Raw genomic sequence first — 18,145 nt, forward strand, 5'->3', positions numbered from 1 at the left:
CAGGCCCACGCTGCTGACAAAACATGCCCCACGCTGCTGACAAAACATGCCCCTCGGTGCTGTTCGGGAGCCCAATCTTTCTGTCCCTCTCCTCTCCCTCTTCAGCAAAAGGGCACAAGACAGCAGGCCTCCACTGGCCATGCTCTGGGTCTGCGATGCAGTGAGAGCGCGAAAAGTGTTCGAATGCCTACAACACCTGGTATTCCGAGATGGTCTCCCATCACAGGTACTAACCAGGCCCAACCCTGCTTAGCTTCCGAGATCAGACAAGATCGGGCGCGCTAAGGGTGGTATGGCGTAGGCCACAGCAGGGCTTCCTTTACCTCCCCTTATCCTGCGCACAGGCTCCTTCCACCCGATGCCGCCTTTGTTGTTGCTGCTGCTGCTGCTGCTAGTGCTGGTTGCTTTTGTTCACTGCTGGAGCATGTGTCTTTCAGCCCGCCCGGTCCTTCTTGCTCAGTCTGTAGTGGCAGCGGCCTTTTAGGCGCCCCCTTTTCTTTTTGCCTCTTTCCTGCAGGCCGAGCCTGGGTCTGCCAACTTGTAGCTTCCTAGGTCTTTTAGGGGGAAAGCAAGCGAAGCCCTGTTGCCTCCAGTACTGTTAGGAACCAGTCTTGTCGGCGCGCATTACGTAATGCGGGCTAAAAGTGCTTGGGGCCCGCTGCTTGATTGGGCACATACACTTGCAAGCATCGCCCTTCTTTTGGATTGCTCAGCTGCTGGCGCAAATACGTCTCCCGTCTGCCCTGCCTTGCGGTCCTAGCATGTGCTTTAGAGGCTGTGCTGGTCGTTACGTGGTGCCCCGGCACTGCGTAGTAGTGGAGTATAGAAAGCCTTGCTTATGGCTTGCACTTAAATGTCACTTCTGCCTGCCATCCTGCAATGTATGTGTGGATAGATGGAAGTGAAATATCTGTACATTTCTCTTTTTTTGTTTTTTAAATGCTGCTTTTCTCTTGGACCGCGTCATATCCTATCACCAACCGCATTGATTTAGTTTTTTGTTGTTGCTGTGACCGACACTTTACCACCGTAACACTGACTTGTGCTTGCCCACTTCTCTCTATCCTGTATCACTCAAAGACATTGTATTGTTGCCTCGTTACTCGTGTCCAGAAACACGAGAGAAGGAAAAAGAAAAAGAAAGCGAGAGAGAAAGAAAGAAAGAAAGAAAGAAAGAAAGAAAAAAACGCCACACTGAAACGTAAAGCCAGAAAAGAAATGTGTGTTTAAAAAAAAAAAAAAAAAAAAAAAAAGAAATCCTCCGAATGAGTGAATGTGAAATTGCATAGCGTAGATCGCCCCCTGCTGGTAGGAGATCGAAAAAGCAAAAGCCTACAACACCTGGTATTCCCAGGCGGTCTCCCATCCAAGTACTAACCAGGCCCGACCCTGCTTAGCTTCCGAGATCAGACGAGATCGGGCGTGTTCAGGGTGGTATGGCCGTAGGCAGAAACTAGGCTCCTTTAACCTCCTCTTATTCTGTTCTTCAACACCCAGGCACCTACCTCCCTCCCTCCCTCCCTCCCAGCTTCTTCATTTGCTGCTCTTGCAACTCACTGCTCAAAGGGCCCACTGACAAATGCGCTTGACGCCTACTTCTTACTTCTATCCCTACACTCCTAAGTGACCTCCTTCCTTTACACTGCGCAGCTGCTGGCACTTAGGCCTCTCCTAGATCTGCTCGGAAATGCAATCCTAACCTCTGTCTCAGAGAAAGCTGGTGAGACTGCGCCGTGACGCACTTCGAAGCAACAGCGCACTGCAATAACTCTTGCTTCAACCCAAAATTGGCACGTGGCGTCTGCCTAGGATCCTTGCTCCTTGATCCTCTCTCCGCTTCGGACTGACAAGCTGCTGTCTGTTGTCACAGGGGTTTGTTGGCAACACAGGGGATGGTAGCCCTTTGAAAACCAATTTGCTAAAGATAGGCCACAAGTGCTGCTTTGGAAACGTTGCTCCACTACTCGGCTGTGCACACCGCTTGGCTACTTTAGCCTACAGCTAGCAGCGGCCTTTTCATTCCAGCGCTTTGGGGTGTAGAGTGAACCAGGCCCACGCTGCTGACAAAACATGCCCCACGCTGCTGACAAAACATGCCCCTCGGTGCTGTTCGGGAGCCCAATCTTTCTGTCCCTCTCCTCTCCCTCTTCAGCAAAAGGGCACAAGACAGCAGGCCTCCACTGGCCATGCTCTGGGTCTGCGATGCAGTGAGAGCGCGAAAAGTGTTCGAATGCCTACAACACCTGGTATTCCGAGATGGTCTCCCATCACAGGTACTAACCAGGCCCAACCCTGCTTAGCTTCCGAGATCAGACGAGATCGGGCGCGCTAAGGGTGGTATGGCGTAGGCCACAGCAGGGCTTCCTTTACCTCCCCTTATCCTGCGCACAGGCTCCTTCCACCCGATGCCGCCTTTGTTGTTGCTGCTGCTGCTGCTGCTAGTGCTGGTTGCTTTTGTTCACTGCTGGAGCATGTGTCTTTCAGCCCGCCCGGTCCTTCTTGCTCAGTCTGTAGTGGCAGCGGCCTTTTAGGCACCCCCTTTTCTTTTTGCCTCTTTCCTGCAGGCCGAGCCTGGGTCTGCCAACTTGTAGCTTCCTAGGTCTTTTAGGGGGAAAGCAAGCGAAGCCCTGTTGCCTCCAGTACTGTTAGGAACCAGTCTTGTCGGCGCGCATTACGTAATGCGGGCTAAAAGTGCTTGGGGCCCGCTGCTTGATTGGGCACATACACTTGCAAGCATCGCCCTTCTTTTGGATTGCTCAGCTGCTGGCGCAAATACGTCTCCCGTCTGCCCTGCCTTGCGGTCCTAGCATGTGCTTTAGAGGCTGTGCTGGTCGTTACGTGGTGCCCCGGCACTGCGTAGTAGTGGAGTATAGAAAGCCTTGCTTATGGCTTGAACTTAAATGTCACTTCTGCCTGCCATCCTGCAATGTATGTGTGGATAGATGGAAGTGAAATATCTGTACATTTCTCTTTTTTTGTTTTTTAAATGCTGCTTTTCTCTTGGACCGCGTCATATCCTATCACCAACCGCATTGATTTAGTTTTTTGTTGTTGCTGTGACCGACACTTTACCACCGTAACACTGACTTGTGCTTGCCCACTTCTCTCTATCCTGTATCACTCAAAGACATTGTATTGTTGCCTCGTTACTCGTGTCCAGAAACACGAGAGAAGGAAAAAGAAAAAGAAAGCGAGAGAGAAAGAAAGAAAGAAAGAAAGAAAGAAAGAAAAAAACGCCACACTGAAACGTAAAGCCAGAAAAGAAATGTGTGTTTAAAAAAAAAAAAAAAAAAAAAAAAGAAATCCTCCGAATGAGTGAATGTGAAATTGCATAGCGTAGATCGCCCCCTGCTGGTAGGAGATCGAAAAAGCAAAAGCCTACAACACCTGGTATTCCCAGGCGGTCTCCCATCCAAGTACTAACCAGGCCCGACCCTGCTTAGCTTCCGAGATCAGGCGTGTTCAGGGTGGTATGGCCGTAGGCAGAAACTAGGCTCCTTTAATCTCCTCTTATTCTGTTCTTCAACACCCAGGCACCTACCTCCCTCCCAGCTTCTTCATTTGCTGCTCTTGCAACTCACTGCTCAAAGGGCCCACTGACAAATGCGCTTGACGCCTACTTCTTACTTCTATCCCTACACTCCTAAGTGACCTCCTTCCTTTACACTGCGCAGCTGCTGGCACTTAGGCCTCTCCTAGATCTGCTCGGAAATGCAATCCTAACCTCTGTCTCAGAGAAAGCTGGTGAGACTGCGCCGTGACGCACTTCGAAGCAACAGCGCACTGCAATAACTCTTGCTTCAACCCAAAATTGGCACGTGGCGTCTGCCTAGGATCCTTGCTCCTTGATCCTCTCTCCGCTTCGGACTGACAAGCTGCTGTCTGTTGTCACAGGGGTTTGTTGGCAACACAGGGGATGGTAGCCCTTTGAAAACCAATTTGCTAAAGATAGGCCACAAGTGCTGCTTTGGAAACGTTGCTCCACTACTCGGCTGTGCACACCGCTTGGCTACTTTAGCCTACAGCTAGCAGCGGCCTTTTCATTCCAGCGCTTTGGGGTGTAGAGTGAACCAGGCCCACGCTGCTGACAAAACATGCCCCACGCTGCTGACAAAACATGCCCCTCGGTGCTGTTCGGGAGCCCAATCTTTCTGTCCCTCTCCTCTCCCTCTTCAGCAAAAGGGCACAAGACAGCAGGCCTCCACTGGCCATGCTCTGGGTCTGCGATGCAGTGAGAGCGCGAAAAGTGTTCGAATGCCTACAACACCTGGTATTCCGAGATGGTCTCCCATCACAGGTACTAACCAGGCCCAACCCTGCTTAGCTTCCGAGATCAGACGAGATCGGGCGCGCTAAGGGTGGTATGGCGTAGGCCACAGCAGGGCTTCCTTTACCTCCCCTTATCCTGCGCACAGGCTCCTTCCACCCGATGCCGCCTTTGTTGTTGCTGCTGCTGCTGCTGCTAGTGCTGGTTGCTTTTGTTCACTGCTGGAGCATGTGTCTTTCAGCCCGCCCGGTCCTTCTTGCTCAGTCTGTAGTGGCAGCGGCCTTTTAGGCGCCCCCTTTTCTTTTTGCCTCTTTCCTGCAGGCCGAGCCTGGGTCTGCCAACTTGTAGCTTCCTAGGTCTTTTAGGGGGAAAGCAAGCGAAGCCCTGTTGCCTCCAGTACTGTTAGGAACCAGTCTTGTCGGCGCGCATTACGTAATGCGGGCTAAAAGTGCTTGGGGCCCGCTGCTTGATTGGGCACATACACTTGCAAGCATCGCCCTTCTTTTGGATTGCTCAGCTGCTGGCGCAAATACGTCTCCCGTCTGCCCTGCCTTGCGGTCCTAGCATGTGCTTTAGAGGCTGTGCTGGTCGTTACGTGGTGCCCCGGCACTGCGTAGTAGTGGAGTATAGAAAGCCTTGCTTATGGCTTGCACTTAAATATCACTTCTGCCTGCCATCCTGCAATGTATGTGTGGATAGATGGAAGTGAAATATCTGTACATTTCTCTTTTTTTGTTTTTTAAATGCTGCTTTTCTCTTGGACCGCGTCATATCCTATCACCAACCGCATTGATTTAGTTTTTTGTTGTTGCTGTGACCGACACTTTACCACCGTAACACTGACTTGTGCTTGCCCACTTCTCTCTATCCTGTATCACTCAAAGACATTGTATTGTTGCCTCGTTACTCGTGTCCAGAAACACGAGAGAAGGAAAAAGAAAAAGAAAGCGAGAGAGAAAGAAAGAAAGAAAGAAAGAAAAAAACGCCACACTGAAACGTAAAGCCAGAAAAGAAATGTGTGTTAAAAAAAATAAAAAAAAAAAAAGAAAAAAAGAAATCCTCCGAATGAGTGAATGTGAAATTGCATAGCGTAGATCGCCCCCTGCTGGTAGGAGATCGAAAAAGCAAAAGCCTACAACACCTGGTATTCCCAGGCGGTCTCCCATCCAAGTACTAACCAGGCCCGACCCTGCTTAGCTTCCGAGATCAGGCGTGTTCAGGGTGGTATGGCCGTAGGCAGAAACTAGGCTCCTTTAACCTCCTCTTATTCTGTTCTTCAACACCCAGGCACCTACCTCCCTCCCTCCCTCCCTCCCTCCCAGCTTCTTCATTTGCTGCTCTTGCAACTCACTGCTCAAAGGGCCCACTGACAAATGCGCTTGACGCCTACTTCTTACTTCTATCCCTACACTCCTAAGTGACCTCCTTCCTTTACACTGCGCAGCTGCTGGCACTTAGGCCTCTCCTAGATCTGCTCGGAAATGCAATCCTAACCTCTGTCTCAGAGAAAGCTGGTGAGACTGCGCCGTGACGCACTTCGAAGCAACAGCGCACTGCAATAACTCTTGCTTCAACCCAAAATTGGCACGTGGCGTCTGCCTAGGATCCTTGCTCCTTGATCCTCTCTCCGCTTCGGACTGACAAGCTGCTGTCTGTTGTCACAGGGGTTTGTTGGCAACACAGGGGATGGTAGCCCTTTGAAAACCAATTTGCTAAAGATAGGCCACAAGTGCTGCTTTGGAAACGTTGCTCCACTACTCGGCTGTGCACACCGCTTGGCTACTTTAGCCTACAGCTAGCAGCGGCCTTTTCATTCCAGCGCTTTGGGGTGTAGAGTGAACCAGGCCCACGCTGCTGACAAAACATGCCCCACGCTGCTGACAAAACATGCCCCTCGGTGCTGTTCGGGAGCCCAATCTTTCTGTCCCTCTCCTCTCCCTCTTCAGCAAAAGGGCACAAGACAGCAGGCCTCCACTGGCCATGCTCTGGGTCTGCGATGCAGTGAGAGCGCGAAAAGTGTTCGAATGCCTACAACACCTGGTATTCCGAGATGGTCTCCCATCACAGGTACTAACCAGGCCCAACCCTGCTTAGCTTCCGAGATCAGACGAGATCGGGCGCGCTAAGGGTGGTATGGCGTAGGCCACAGCAGGGCTTCCTTTACCTCCCCTTATCCTGCGCACAGGCTCCTTCCACCCGATGCCGCCTTTGTTGTTGCTGCTGCTGCTGCTGCTAGTGCTGGTTGCTTTTGTTCACTGCTGGAGCATGTGTCTTTCAGCCCGCCCGGTCCTTCTTGCTCAGTCTGTAGTGGCAGCGGCCTTTTAGGCGCCCCCTTTTCTTTTTGCCTCTTTCCTGCAGGCCGAGCCTGGGTCTGCCAACTTGTAGCTTCCTAGGTCTTTTAGGGGGAAAGCAAGCGAAGCCCTGTTGCCTCCAGTACTGTTAGGAACCAGTCTTGTCGGCGCGCATTACGTAATGCGGGCTAAAAGTGCTTGGGGCCCGCTGCTTGATTGGGCACATACACTTGCAAGCATCGCCCTTCTTTTGGATTGCTCAGCTGCTGGCGCAAATACGTCTCCCGTCTGCCCTGCCTTGCGGTCCTAGCATGTGCTTTAGAGGCTGTGCTGGTCGTTACGTGGTGCCCCGGCACTGCGTAGTAGTGGAGTATAGAAAGCCTTGCTTATGGCTTGAACTTAAATGTCACTTCTGCCTGCCATCCTGCAATGTATGTGTGGATAGATGGAAGTGAAATATCTGTACATTTCTCTTTTTTTGTTTTTTAAATGCTGCTTTTCTCTTGGACCGCGTCATATCCTATCACCAACCGCATTGATTTAGTTTTTTGTTGTTGCTGTGACCGACACTTTACCACCGTAACACTGACTTGTGCTTGCCCACTTCTCTCTATCCTGTATCACTCAAAGACATTGTATTGTTGCCTCGTTACTCGTGTCCAGAAACACGAGAGAAGGAAAAAGAAAAAGAAAGCGAGAGAGAAAGAAAGAAAGAAAGAAAGAAAGAAAGAAAAAAACGCCACACTGAAACGTAAAGCCAGAAAAGAAATGTGTGTTTAAAAAAAAAAAAAAAAAAAAAAAAGAAATCCTCCGAATGAGTGAATGTGAAATTGCATAGCGTAGATCGCCCCCTGCTGGTAGGAGATCGAAAAAGCAAAAGCCTACAACACCTGGTATTCCCAGGCGGTCTCCCATCCAAGTACTAACCAGGCCCGACCCTGCTTAGCTTCCGAGATCAGGCGTGTTCAGGGTGGTATGGCCGTAGGCAGAAACTAGGCTCCTTTAACCTCCTCTTATTCTGTTCTTCAACACCCAGGCACCTACCTCCCTCCCAGCTTCTTCATTTGCTGCTCTTGCAACTCACTGCTCAAAGGGCCCACTGACAAATGCGCTTGACGCCTACTTCTTACTTCTATCCCTACACTCCTAAGTGACCTCCTTCCTTTACACTGCGCAGCTGCTGGCACTTAGGCCTCTCCTAGATCTGCTCGGAAATGCAATCCTAACCTCTGTCTCAGAGAAAGCTGGTGAGACTGCGCCGTGACGCACTTCGAAGCAACAGCGCACTGCAATAACTCTTGCTTCAACCCAAAATTGGCACGTGGCGTCTGCCTAGGATCCTTGCTCCTTGATCCTCTCTCCGCTTCGGACTGACAAGCTGCTGTCTGTTGTCACAGGGGTTTGTTGGCAACACAGGGGATGGTAGCCCTTTGAAAACCAATTTGCTAAAGATAGGCCACAAGTGCTGCTTTGGAAACGTTGCTCCACTACTCGGCTGTGCACACCGCTTGGCTACTTTAGCCTACAGCTAGCAGCGGCCTTTTCATTCCAGCGCTTTGGGGTGTAGAGTGAACCAGGCCCACGCTGCTGACAAAACATGCCCCACGCTGCTGACAAAACATGCCCCTCGGTGCTGTTCGGGAGCCCAATCTTTCTGTCCCTCTCCTCTCCCTCTTCAGCAAAAGGGCACAAGACAGCAGGCCTCCACTGGCCATGCTCTGGGTCTGCGATGCAGTGAGAGCGCGAAAAGTGTTCGAATGCCTACAACACCTGGTATTCCGAGATGGTCTCCCATCACAGGTACTAACCAGGCCCAACCCTGCTTAGCTTCCGAGATCAGACGAGATCGGGCGCGCTAAGGGTGGTATGGCGTAGGCCACAGCAGGGCTTCCTTTACCTCCCCTTATCCTGCGCACAGGCTCCTTCCACCCGATGCCGCCTTTGTTGTTGCTGCTGCTGCTGCTGCTAGTGCTGGTTGCTTTTGTTCACTGCTGGAGCATGTGTCTTTCAGCCCGCCCGGTCCTTCTTGCTCAGTCTGTAGTGGCAGCGGCCTTTTAGGCACCCCCTTTTCTTTTTGCCTCTTTCCTGCAGGCCGAGCCTGGGTCTGCCAACTTGTAGCTTCCTAGGTCTTTTAGGGGGAAAGCAAGCGAAGCCCTGTTGCCTCCAGTACTGTTAGGAACCAGTCTTGTCGGCGCGCATTACGTAATGCGGGCTAAAAGTGCTTGGGGCCCGCTGCTTGATTGGGCACATACACTTGCAAGCATCGCCCTTCTTTTGGATTGCTCAGCTGCTGGCGCAAATACGTCTCCCGTCTGCCCTGCCTTGCGGTCCTAGCATGTGCTTTAGAGGCTGTGCTGGTCGTTACGTGGTGCCCCGGCACTGCGTAGTAGTGGAGTATAGAAAGCCTTGCTTATGGCTTGAACTTAAATGTCACTTCTGCCTGCCATCCTGCAATGTATGTGTGGATAGATGGAAGTGAAATATCTGTACATTTCTCTTTTTTTGTTTTTTAAATGCTGCTTTTCTCTTGGACCGCGTCATATCCTATCACCAACCGCATTGATTTAGTTTTTTGTTGTTGCTGTGACCGACACTTTACCACCGTAACACTGACTTGTGCTTGCCCACTTCTCTCTATCCTGTATCACTCAAAGACATTGTATTGTTGCCTCGTTACTCGTGTCCAGAAACACGAGAGAAGGAAAAAGAAAAAGAAAGCGAGAGAGAAAGAAAGAAAGAAAGAAAGAAAGAAAGAAAGAAAGAAAGAAAAAAACGCCACACTGAAACGTAAAGCCAGAAAAGAAATGTGTGTTAAAAAAAAAAAAAAAAAAAAAAAAAAAAAGAAATCCTCCGAATGAGTGAATGTGAAATTGCATAGCGTAGATCGCCCCCTGCTGGTAGGAGATCGAAAAAGCAAAAGCCTACAACACCTGGTATTCCCAGGCGGTCTCCCATCCAAGTACTAACCAGGCCCGACCCTGCTTAGCTTCCGAGATCAGACGAGATCGGGCGTGTTCAGGGTGGTATGGCCGTAGGCAGAAACTAGGCTCCTTTAACCTCCTCTTATTCTGTTCTTCAACACCCAGGCACCTACCTCCCTCCCAGCTTCTTCATTTGCTGCTCTTGCAACTCACTGCTCAAAGGGCCCACTGACAAATGCGCTTGACGCCTACTTCTTACTTCTATCCCTACACTCCTAAGTGACCTCCTTCCTTTACACTGCGCAGCTGCTGGCACTTAGGCCTCTCCTAGATCTGCTCGGAAATGCAATCCTAACCTCTGTCTCAGAGAAAGCTGGTGAGACTGCGCCGTGACGCACTTCGAAGCAACAGCGCACTGCAATAACTCTTGCTTCAACCCAAAATTGGCACGTGGCGTCTGCCTAGGATCCTTGCTCCTTGATCCTCTCTCCGCTTCGGACTGACAAGCTGCTGTCTGTTGTCACAGGGGTTTGTTGGCAACACAGGGGATGGTAGCCCTTTGAAAACCAATTTGCTAAAGATAGGCCACAAGTGCTGCTTTGGAAACGTTGCTCCACTACTCGGCTGTGCACACCGCTTGGCTACTTTAGCTACAGCTAGCAGCGGCCTTTTCATTCCAGCGCTTTGGGGTGTAGAGTGAACCAGGCCCACGCTGCTGACAAAACATGCCCCACGCTGCTGACAAAACATGCCCCTCGGTGCTGTTCGGGAGCCCAATCTTTCTGTCCCTCTCCTCTCCCTCTTCAGCAAAAGGGCACAAGACAGCAGGCCTCCACTGGCCATGCTCTGGGTCTGCGATGCAGTGAGAGCGCGAAAAGTGTTTGAATGCCTACAACACCTGGTATTCCGAGATGGTCTCCCATCACAGGTACTAACAGGCCCAACCCTGCTTAGCTTCCGAGATCAGACGAGATCGGGCGCGCTAAGGGTGGTATGGCGTAGGCCACAGCAGGGCTTCCTTTACCTCCCCTTATCCTGCGCACAGGCTCCTTCCACCCGATGCCGCCTTTGTTGTTGCTGCTGCTGCTGCTGCTGCTAGTGCTGGTTGCTTTTGTTCACTGCTGGAGCATGTGTCTTTCAGCCCGCCCGGTCCTTCTTGCTCAGTCTGTAGTGGCAGCGGCCTTTTAGGCGCCCCCTTTTCTTTTTGCCTCTTTCCTGCAGGCCGAGCCTGGGTCTGCCAACTTGTAGCTTCCTAGGTCTTTTAGGGGGAAAGCAAGCGAAGCCCTGTTGCCTCCAGTACTGTTAGGAACCAGTCTTGTCGGCGCGCATTACGTAATGCGGGCTAAAAGTGCTTGGGGCCCGCTGCTTGATTGGGCACATACACTTGCAAGCATCGCCCTTCTTTTGGATTGCTCAGCTGCTGGCGCAAATACGTCTCCCGTCTGCCCTGCCTTGCGGTCCTAGCATGTGCTTTAGAGGCTGTGCTGGTCGTTACGTGGTGCCCCGGCACTGCGTAGTAGTGGAGTATAGAAAGCCTTGCTTATGGCTTGAACTTAAATGTCACTTCTGCCTGCCATCCTGCAATGTATGTGTGGATAGATGGAAGTGAAATATCTGTACATTTCTCTTTTTTTGTTTTTTAAATGCTGCTTTTCTCTTGGACCGCGTCATATCCTATCACCAACCGCATTGATTTAGTTTTTTGTTGTTGCTGTGACCGACACTTTACCACCGTAACACTGACTTGTGCTTGCCCACTTCTCTCTATCCTGTATCACTCAAAGACATTGTATTGTTGCCTCGTTACTCGTGTCCAGAAACACGAGAGAAGGAAAAAGAAAAAGAAAGCGAGAGAGAAAGAAAGAAAGAAAGAAAGAAAGAAAGAAAGAAAAAAACGCCACACTGAAACGTAAAGCCAGAAAAGAAATGTGTGTTTAAAAAAAAAAAAAAAAAAAAAAAAAGAAATCCTCCGAATGAGTGAATGTGAAATTGCATAGCGTAGATCGCCCCCTGCTGGTAGGAGATCGCAAAAGCCTACAACACCTGGTATTCCCAGGCGGTCTCCCATCCAAGTACTAACCAGGCCCGACCCTGCTTAGCTTCCGAGATCAGACGAGATCGGGCGTGTTCAGGGTGGTATGGCCGTAGGCAGAAACTAGGCTCCTTTAACCTCCTCTTATTCTGTTCTTCAACACCCAGGCACGCACCTACCTCCCTCCCAGCTTCTTCATTTGCTGCTCTTGCAACTCACTGCTCAAAGGGCCCACTGACAAATGCGCTTGACGCCTACTTCTTACTTCTATCCCTACACTCCTAAGTGACCTCCTTCCTTTACACTGCGCAGCTGCTGGCACTTAGGCCTCTCCTAGATCTGCTCGGAAATGCAATCCTAACCTCTGTCTCAGAGAAAGCTGGTGAGACTGCGCCGTGACGCACTTCGAAGCAACAGCGCACTGCAATAACTCTTGCTTCAACCCAAAATTGGCACGTGGCGTCTGCCTAGGATCCTTGCTCCTTGATCCTCTCTCCGCTTCGGACTGACAAGCTGCTGTCTGTTGTCACAGGGGTTTGTTGGCAACACAGGGGATGGTAGCCCTTTGAAAACCAATTTGCTAAAGATAGGCCACAAGTGCTGCTTTGGAAACGTTGCTCCACTACTCGGCTGTGCACACCGCTTGGCTACTTTAGCCTACAGCTAGCAGCGGCCTTTTCATTCCAGCGCTTTGGGGTGTAGAGTGAACCAGGCCCACGCTGCTGACAAAACATGCCCCACGCTGCTGACAAAACATGCCCCTCGGTGCTGTTCGGGAGCCCAATCTTTCTGTCCCTCTCCTCTCCCTCTTCAGCAAAAGGGCACAAGACAGCAGGCCTCCACTGGCCATGCTCTGGGTCTGCGATGCAGTGAGAGCGCGAAAAGTGTTCGAATGCCTACAACACCTGGTATTCCGAGATGGTCTCCCATCACAGGTACTAACCAGGCCCAACCCTGCTTAGCTTCCGAGATCAGACGAGATCGGGCGCGCTAAGGGTGGTATGGCGTAGGCCACAGCAGGGCTTCCTTTACCTCCCCTTATCCTGCGCACAGGCTCCTTCCACCCGATGCCGCCTTTGTTGTTGCTGCTGCTGCTGCTGCTAGTGCTGGTTGCTTTTGTTCACTGCTGGAGCATGTGTCTTTCAGCCCGCCCGGTCCTTCTTGCTCAGTCTGTAGTGGCAGCGGCCTTTTAGGCGCCCCCTTTTCTTTTTGCCTCTTTCCTGCAGGCCGAGCCTGGGTCTGCCAACTTGTAGCTTCCTAGGTCTTTTAGGGGGAAAGCAAGCGAAGCCCTGTTGCCTCCAGTACTGTTAGGAACCAGTCTTGTCGGCGCGCATTACGTAATGCGGGCTAAAAGTGCTTGGGGCCCGCTGCTTGATTGGGCACATACACTTGCAAGCATCGCCCTTCTTTTGGATTGCTCAGCTGCTGGCGCAAATACGTCTCCCGTCTGCCCTGCCTTGCGGTCCTAGCATGTGCTTTAGAGGCTGTGCTGGTCGTTACGTGGTGCCCCGGCACTGCGTAGTAGTGGAGTATAGAAAGCCTTGCTTATGGCTTGCACTTAAATGTCACTTCTGCCTGCCATCCTGCAATGTATGTGTGGATAGATGGAAGTGAAATATCTGTACATTTCTCTTTTTTTGTTTTTTAAATGCTGCTTTTCTCTTGGACCGCGTCATATCCTATCACCAACCGCATTGATTTAGTTTTTTGTTGTTGCTGTGACCGACACTTTACCACCGTAACACTGACTTGTGCTTGCCCACTTCTCTCTATCCTGTATCACTCAAAGACATTGTATTGTTGCCTCGTTACTCGTGTCCAGAAACACGAGAGAAGGAAAAAGAAAAAGAAAGCGAGAGAGAAAGAAAGAAAGAAAGAAAGAAAGAAAAAAACGCCACACTGAAACGTAAAGCCAGAAAAGAAATGTGTGTTTAAAAAAAAAAAAAAAAAAGAAATCCTCCGAATGAGTGAATGTGAAATTGCATAGCGTAGATCGCCCCCTGCTGGTAGGAGATCGAAAAAGCAAAAGCCTACAACACCTGGTATTCCCAGGCGGTCTCCCATCCAAGTACTAACCAGGCCCGACCCTGCTTAGCTTCCGAGATCAGACAAGATCGGGCGTGTTCAGGGTGGTATGGCCGTAGGCAGAAACTAGGCTCCTTTAACCTCCTCTTATTCTGTTCTTCAACACCCAGGCACCTACCTCCCTCCCTCCCTCCCTCCCTCCCAGCTTCTTCATTTGCTGCTCTTGCAACTCACTGCTCAAAGGGCCCACTGACAAATGCGCTTGACGCCTACTTCTTACTTCTATCCCTACACTCCTAAGTGACCTCCTTCCTTTACACTGCGCAGCTGCTGGCACTTAGGCCTCTCCTAGATCTGCTCGGAAATGCAATCCTAACCTCTGTCTCAGAGAAAGCTGGTGAGACTGCGCCGTGACGCACTTCGAAGCAACAGCGCACTGCAATAACTCTTGCTTCAACCCAAAATTGGCACGTGGCGTCTGCCTAGGATCCTTGCTCCTTGATCCTCTCTCCGCTTCGGACTGACAAGCTGCTGTCTGTTGTCACAGGGGTTTGTTGGCAACACAGGGGATGGTAGCCCTTTGAAAACCAATTTGCTAAAGATAGGCCACAAGTGCTGCTTTGGAAACGTTGCTCCACTACTCGGCTGTGCACACCGCTTGGCTACTTTAGCCTACAGCTAGCAGCGGCCTTTTCATTCCAGCGCTTTGGGGTGTAGAGTGAACCAGGCCCACGCTGCTGACAAAACATGCCCCACGCTGCTGACAAAACATGCCCCTCGGTGCTGTTCGGGAGCCCAATCTTTCTGTCTCTCTCCTCTCCCTCTTCAGCAAAAGGGCACAAGACAGCAGGCCTCCACTGGCCATGCTCTGGGTCTGCGATGCAGTGAGAGCGCGAAAAGTGTTTGAATGCCTACAACACCTGGTATTCCGAGATGGTCTCCCATCACAGGTACTAACAGGCCCAACCCTGCTTAGCTTCCGAGATCAGACGAGATCGGGCGCGCTAAGGGTGGTATGGCGTAGGCCACAGCAGGGCTTCCTTTACCTCCCCTTATCCTGCGCACAGGCTCCTTCCACCCGATGCCGCCTTTGTTGTTGCTGCTGCTGCTGCTGCTAGTGCTGGTTGCTTTTGTTCACTGCTGGAGCATGTGTCTTTCAGCCCGCCCGGTCCTTCTTGCTCAGTCTGTAGTGGCAGCGGCCTTTTAGGCGCCCCCTTTTCTTTTTGCCTCTTTCCTGCAGGCCGAGCCTGGGTCTGCCAACTTGTAGCTTCCTAGGTCTTTTAGGGGGAAAGCAAGCGAAGCCCTGTTGCCTCCAGTACTGTTAGGAACCAGTCTTGTCGGCGCGCATTACGTAATGCGGGCTAAAAGTGCTTGGGGCCCGCTGCTTGATTGGGCACGTACACTTGCAAGCATCGCCCTTCTTTTGGATTGCTCAGCTGCTGGCGCAAATACGTCTTCCGTCTGCCCTGCCTTGCGGTCCTAGCATGTGCTTTAGAGGCTGTGCTGGTCGTTACGTGGTGCCCCGGCACTGCGTAGTAGTGGAGTATAGAAAGCCTTGCTTATGGCTTGAACTTAAATGTCACTTCTGCCTGCCATCCTGCAATGTATGTGTGGATAGATGGAAGTGAAATATCTGTACATTTCTCTTTTTTTGTTTTTTAAATGCTGCTTTTCTCTTGGACCGCGTCATATCCTATCACCAACCGCATTGATTTAGTTTTTTGTTGTTGCTGTGACCGACACTTTACCACCGTAACACTGACTTGTGCTTGCCCACTTCTCTCTATCCTGTATCACTCAAAGACATTGTATTGTTGCCTCGTTACTCGTGTCCAGAAACACGAGAGAAGGAAAAAGAAAAAGAAAGCGAGAGAGAAAGAAAGAAAGAAAGAAAGAAAGAAAGAAAGAAAAAAACGCCACACTGAAACGTAAAGCCAGAAAAGAAATGTGTGTTTAAAAAAAAAAAAAAAAAAAAAAAGAAATCCTCCGAATGAGTGAATGTGAAATTGCATAGCGTAGATCGCCCCCTGCTGGTAGGAGATCGAAAAAGCAAAAGCCTACAACACCTGGTATTCCCAGGCGGTCTCCCATCCAAGTACTAACCAGGCCCGACCCTGCTTAGCTTCCGAGATCAGACGAGATCGGGCGTGTTCAGGGTGGTATGGCCGTAGGCAGAAACTAGGCTCCTTTAACCTCCTCTTATTCTGTTCTTCAACACCCAGGCACCTACCTCCCTCCCAGCTTCTTCATTTGCTGCTCTTGCAACTCACTGCTCAAAGGGCCCACTGACAAATGCGCTTGACGCCTACTTCTTACTTCTATCCCTACACTCCTAAGTGACCTCCTTCCTTTACACTGCGCAGCTGCTGGCACTTAGGCCTCTCCTAGATCTGCTCGGAAATGCAATCCTAACCTCTGTCTCAGAGAAAGCTGGTGAGACTGCGCCGTGACGCACTTCGAAGCAACAGCGCACTGCAATAACTCTTGCTTCAACCCAAAATTGGCACGTGGCGTCTGCCTAGGATCCTTGCTCCTTGATCCTCTCTCCGCTTCGGACTGACAAGCTGCTGTCTGTTGTCACAGGGGTTTGTTGGCAACACAGGGGATGGTAGCCCTTTGAAAACCAATTTGCTAAAGATAGGCCACAAGTGCTGCTTTGGAAACGTTGCTCCACTACTCGGCTGTGCACACCGCTTGGCTACTTTAGCCTACAGCTAGCAGCGGCCTTTTCATTCCAGCGCTTTGGGGTGTAGAGTGAACCAGGCCCACGCTGCTGACAAAACATGCCCCACGCTGCTGACAAAACATGCCCCTCGGTGCTGTTCGGGAGCCCAATCTTTCTGTCTCTCTCCTCTCCCTCTTCAGCAAAAGGGCACAAGACAGCAGGCCTCCACTGGCCATGCTCTGGGTCTGCGATGCAGTGAGAGCGCGAAAAGTGTTTGAATGCCTACAACACCTGGTATTCCGAGATGGTCTCCCATCACAGGTACTAACAGGCCCAACCCTGCTTAGCTTCCGAGATCAGACGAGATCGGGCGCGCTAAGGGTGGTATGGCGTAGGCCACAGCAGGGCTTCCTTTACCTCCCCTTATCCTGCGCACAGGCTCCTTCCACCCGATGCCGCCTTTGTTGTTGCTGCTGCTGCTGCTGCTAGTGCTGGTTGCTTTTGTTCACTGCTGGAGCATGTGTCTTTCAGCCCGCCCGGTCCTTCTTGCTCAGTCTGTAGTGGCAGCGGCCTTTTAGGCGCCCCCTTTTCTTTTTGCCTCTTTCCTGCAGGCCGAGCCTGGGTCTGCCAACTTGTAGCTTCCTAGGTCTTTTAGGGGGAAAGCAAGCGAAGCCCTGTTGCCTCCAGTACTGTTAGGAACCAGTCTTGTCGGCGCGCATTACGTAATGCGGGCTAAAAGTGCTTGGGGCCCGCTGCTTGATTGGGCACATACACTTGCAAGCATCGCCCTTCTTTTGGATTGCTCAGCTGCTGGCGCAAATACGTCTCCCGTCTGCCCTGCCTTGCGGTCCTAGCATGTGCTTTAGAGGCTGTGCTGGTCGTTACGTGGTGCCCCGGCACTGCGTAGTAGTGGAGTATAGAAAGCCTTGCTTATGGCTTGAACTTAAATGTCACTTCTGCCTGCCATCCTGCAATGTATGTGTGGATAGATGGAAGTGAAATATCTGTACATTTCTCTTTTTTTGTTTTTTAAATGCTGCTTTTCTCTTGGACCGCGTCATATCCTATCACCAACCGCATTGATTTAGTTTTTTGTTGTTGCTGTGACCGACACTTTACCACCGTAACACTGACTTGTGCTTGCCCACTTCTCTCTATCCTGTATCACTCAAAGACATTGTATTGTTGCCTCGTTACTCGTGTCCAGAAACACGAGAGAAGGAAAAAGAAAAAGAAAGCGAGAGAGAAAGAAAGAAAGAAAGAAAGAAAGAAAAAAACGCCACACTGAAACGTAAAGCCAGAAAAGAAATGTGTGTTTAAAAAAAAAAAAAAAAAAAGAAATCCTCCGAATGAGTGAATGTGAAATTGCATAGCGTAGATCGCCCCCTGCTGGTAGGAGATCGAAAAAGCAAAAGCCTACAACACCTGGTATTCCCAGGCGGTCTCCCATCCAAGTACTAACCAGGCCCGACCCTGCTTAGCTTCCGAGATCAGACGAGATCGGGCGTGTTCAGGGTGGTATGGCCGTAGGCAGAAACTAGGCTCCTTTAACCTCCTCTTATTCTGTTCTTCAACACCCAGGCACCTACCTCCCTCCCTCCCTCCCTCCCAGCTTCTTCATTTGCTGCTCTTGCAACTCACTGCTCAAAGGGCCCACTGACAAATGCGCTTGACGCCTACTTCTTACTTCTATCCCTACACTCCTAAGTGACCTCCTTCCTTTACACTGCGCAGCTGCTGGCACTTAGGCCTCTCCTAGATCTGCTCGGAAATGCAATCCTAACCTCTGTCTCAGAGAAAGCTGGTGAGACTGCGCCGTGACGCACTTCGAAGCAACAGCGCACTGCAATAACTCTTGCTTCAACCCAAAATTGGCACGTGGCGTCTGCCTAGGATCCTTGCTCCTTGATCCTCTCTCCGCTTCGGACTGACAAGCTGCTGTCT

General features: G+C 51.0%; 6 non-coding genes and 12 pseudogenes across 6 annotated transcripts; all 18 read right to left on the minus strand.

The window, feature by feature from the left end:
- Positions 1-184: 184 nt before the first annotated feature.
- Positions 185-303, minus strand: LOC134578774 (5S ribosomal RNA; annotated as a pseudogene).
- Positions 304-1,329: 1,026 nt separating this feature from the next.
- Positions 1,330-1,448, minus strand: LOC134578650 (5S ribosomal RNA). Its single transcript, XR_010086117.1, has one exon. It is a non-coding gene; the product is annotated as a 5S ribosomal RNA (ribosomal RNA).
- Positions 1,449-2,231: 783 nt separating this feature from the next.
- On the minus strand, positions 2,232-2,350 carry LOC134577883 (5S ribosomal RNA; annotated as a pseudogene).
- Positions 2,351-3,375: 1,025 nt separating this feature from the next.
- Positions 3,376-3,484, minus strand: LOC134577574 (5S ribosomal RNA; annotated as a pseudogene).
- Positions 3,485-4,255: 771 nt separating this feature from the next.
- On the minus strand, positions 4,256-4,374 carry LOC134577890 (5S ribosomal RNA; annotated as a pseudogene).
- A 1,022-nt stretch (positions 4,375-5,396) lies between these two features.
- LOC134577582 (5S ribosomal RNA) lies at positions 5,397-5,505 on the minus strand (annotated as a pseudogene).
- A 787-nt stretch (positions 5,506-6,292) lies between these two features.
- Positions 6,293-6,411, minus strand: LOC134577896 (5S ribosomal RNA; annotated as a pseudogene).
- A 1,025-nt stretch (positions 6,412-7,436) lies between these two features.
- Positions 7,437-7,545, minus strand: LOC134577586 (5S ribosomal RNA; annotated as a pseudogene).
- Positions 7,546-8,316: 771 nt separating this feature from the next.
- On the minus strand, positions 8,317-8,435 carry LOC134577899 (5S ribosomal RNA; annotated as a pseudogene).
- Positions 8,436-9,476: 1,041 nt separating this feature from the next.
- LOC134578720 (5S ribosomal RNA) lies at positions 9,477-9,595 on the minus strand. The gene has a single exon (XR_010086121.1). It is a non-coding gene; the product is annotated as a 5S ribosomal RNA (ribosomal RNA).
- A 770-nt stretch (positions 9,596-10,365) lies between these two features.
- LOC134578983 (5S ribosomal RNA) lies at positions 10,366-10,483 on the minus strand (annotated as a pseudogene).
- A 1,027-nt stretch (positions 10,484-11,510) lies between these two features.
- Positions 11,511-11,629, minus strand: LOC134578769 (5S ribosomal RNA). Its single transcript, XR_010086127.1, has one exon. It is a non-coding gene; the product is annotated as a 5S ribosomal RNA (ribosomal RNA).
- A 775-nt stretch (positions 11,630-12,404) lies between these two features.
- Positions 12,405-12,523, minus strand: LOC134577901 (5S ribosomal RNA; annotated as a pseudogene).
- Positions 12,524-13,538: 1,015 nt separating this feature from the next.
- On the minus strand, positions 13,539-13,657 carry LOC134577486 (5S ribosomal RNA). Its single transcript, XR_010086022.1, has one exon. It is a non-coding gene; the product is annotated as a 5S ribosomal RNA (ribosomal RNA).
- Positions 13,658-14,444: 787 nt separating this feature from the next.
- On the minus strand, positions 14,445-14,562 carry LOC134578986 (5S ribosomal RNA; annotated as a pseudogene).
- A 1,028-nt stretch (positions 14,563-15,590) lies between these two features.
- On the minus strand, positions 15,591-15,709 carry LOC134578827 (5S ribosomal RNA). The gene has a single exon (XR_010086138.1). It is a non-coding gene; the product is annotated as a 5S ribosomal RNA (ribosomal RNA).
- A 771-nt stretch (positions 15,710-16,480) lies between these two features.
- LOC134578993 (5S ribosomal RNA) lies at positions 16,481-16,598 on the minus strand (annotated as a pseudogene).
- Positions 16,599-17,614: 1,016 nt separating this feature from the next.
- Positions 17,615-17,733, minus strand: LOC134578883 (5S ribosomal RNA). Its single transcript, XR_010086143.1, has one exon. It is a non-coding gene; the product is annotated as a 5S ribosomal RNA (ribosomal RNA).
- Positions 17,734-18,145: the final 412 nt, after the last annotated feature.

This window comes from Pelobates fuscus, chromosome 1, assembly GCF_036172605.1.
Source record: "Pelobates fuscus isolate aPelFus1 chromosome 1, aPelFus1.pri, whole genome shotgun sequence".
In the NCBI taxonomy this organism is placed as follows: domain Eukaryota; kingdom Metazoa; phylum Chordata; class Amphibia; order Anura; family Pelobatidae; genus Pelobates; species Pelobates fuscus.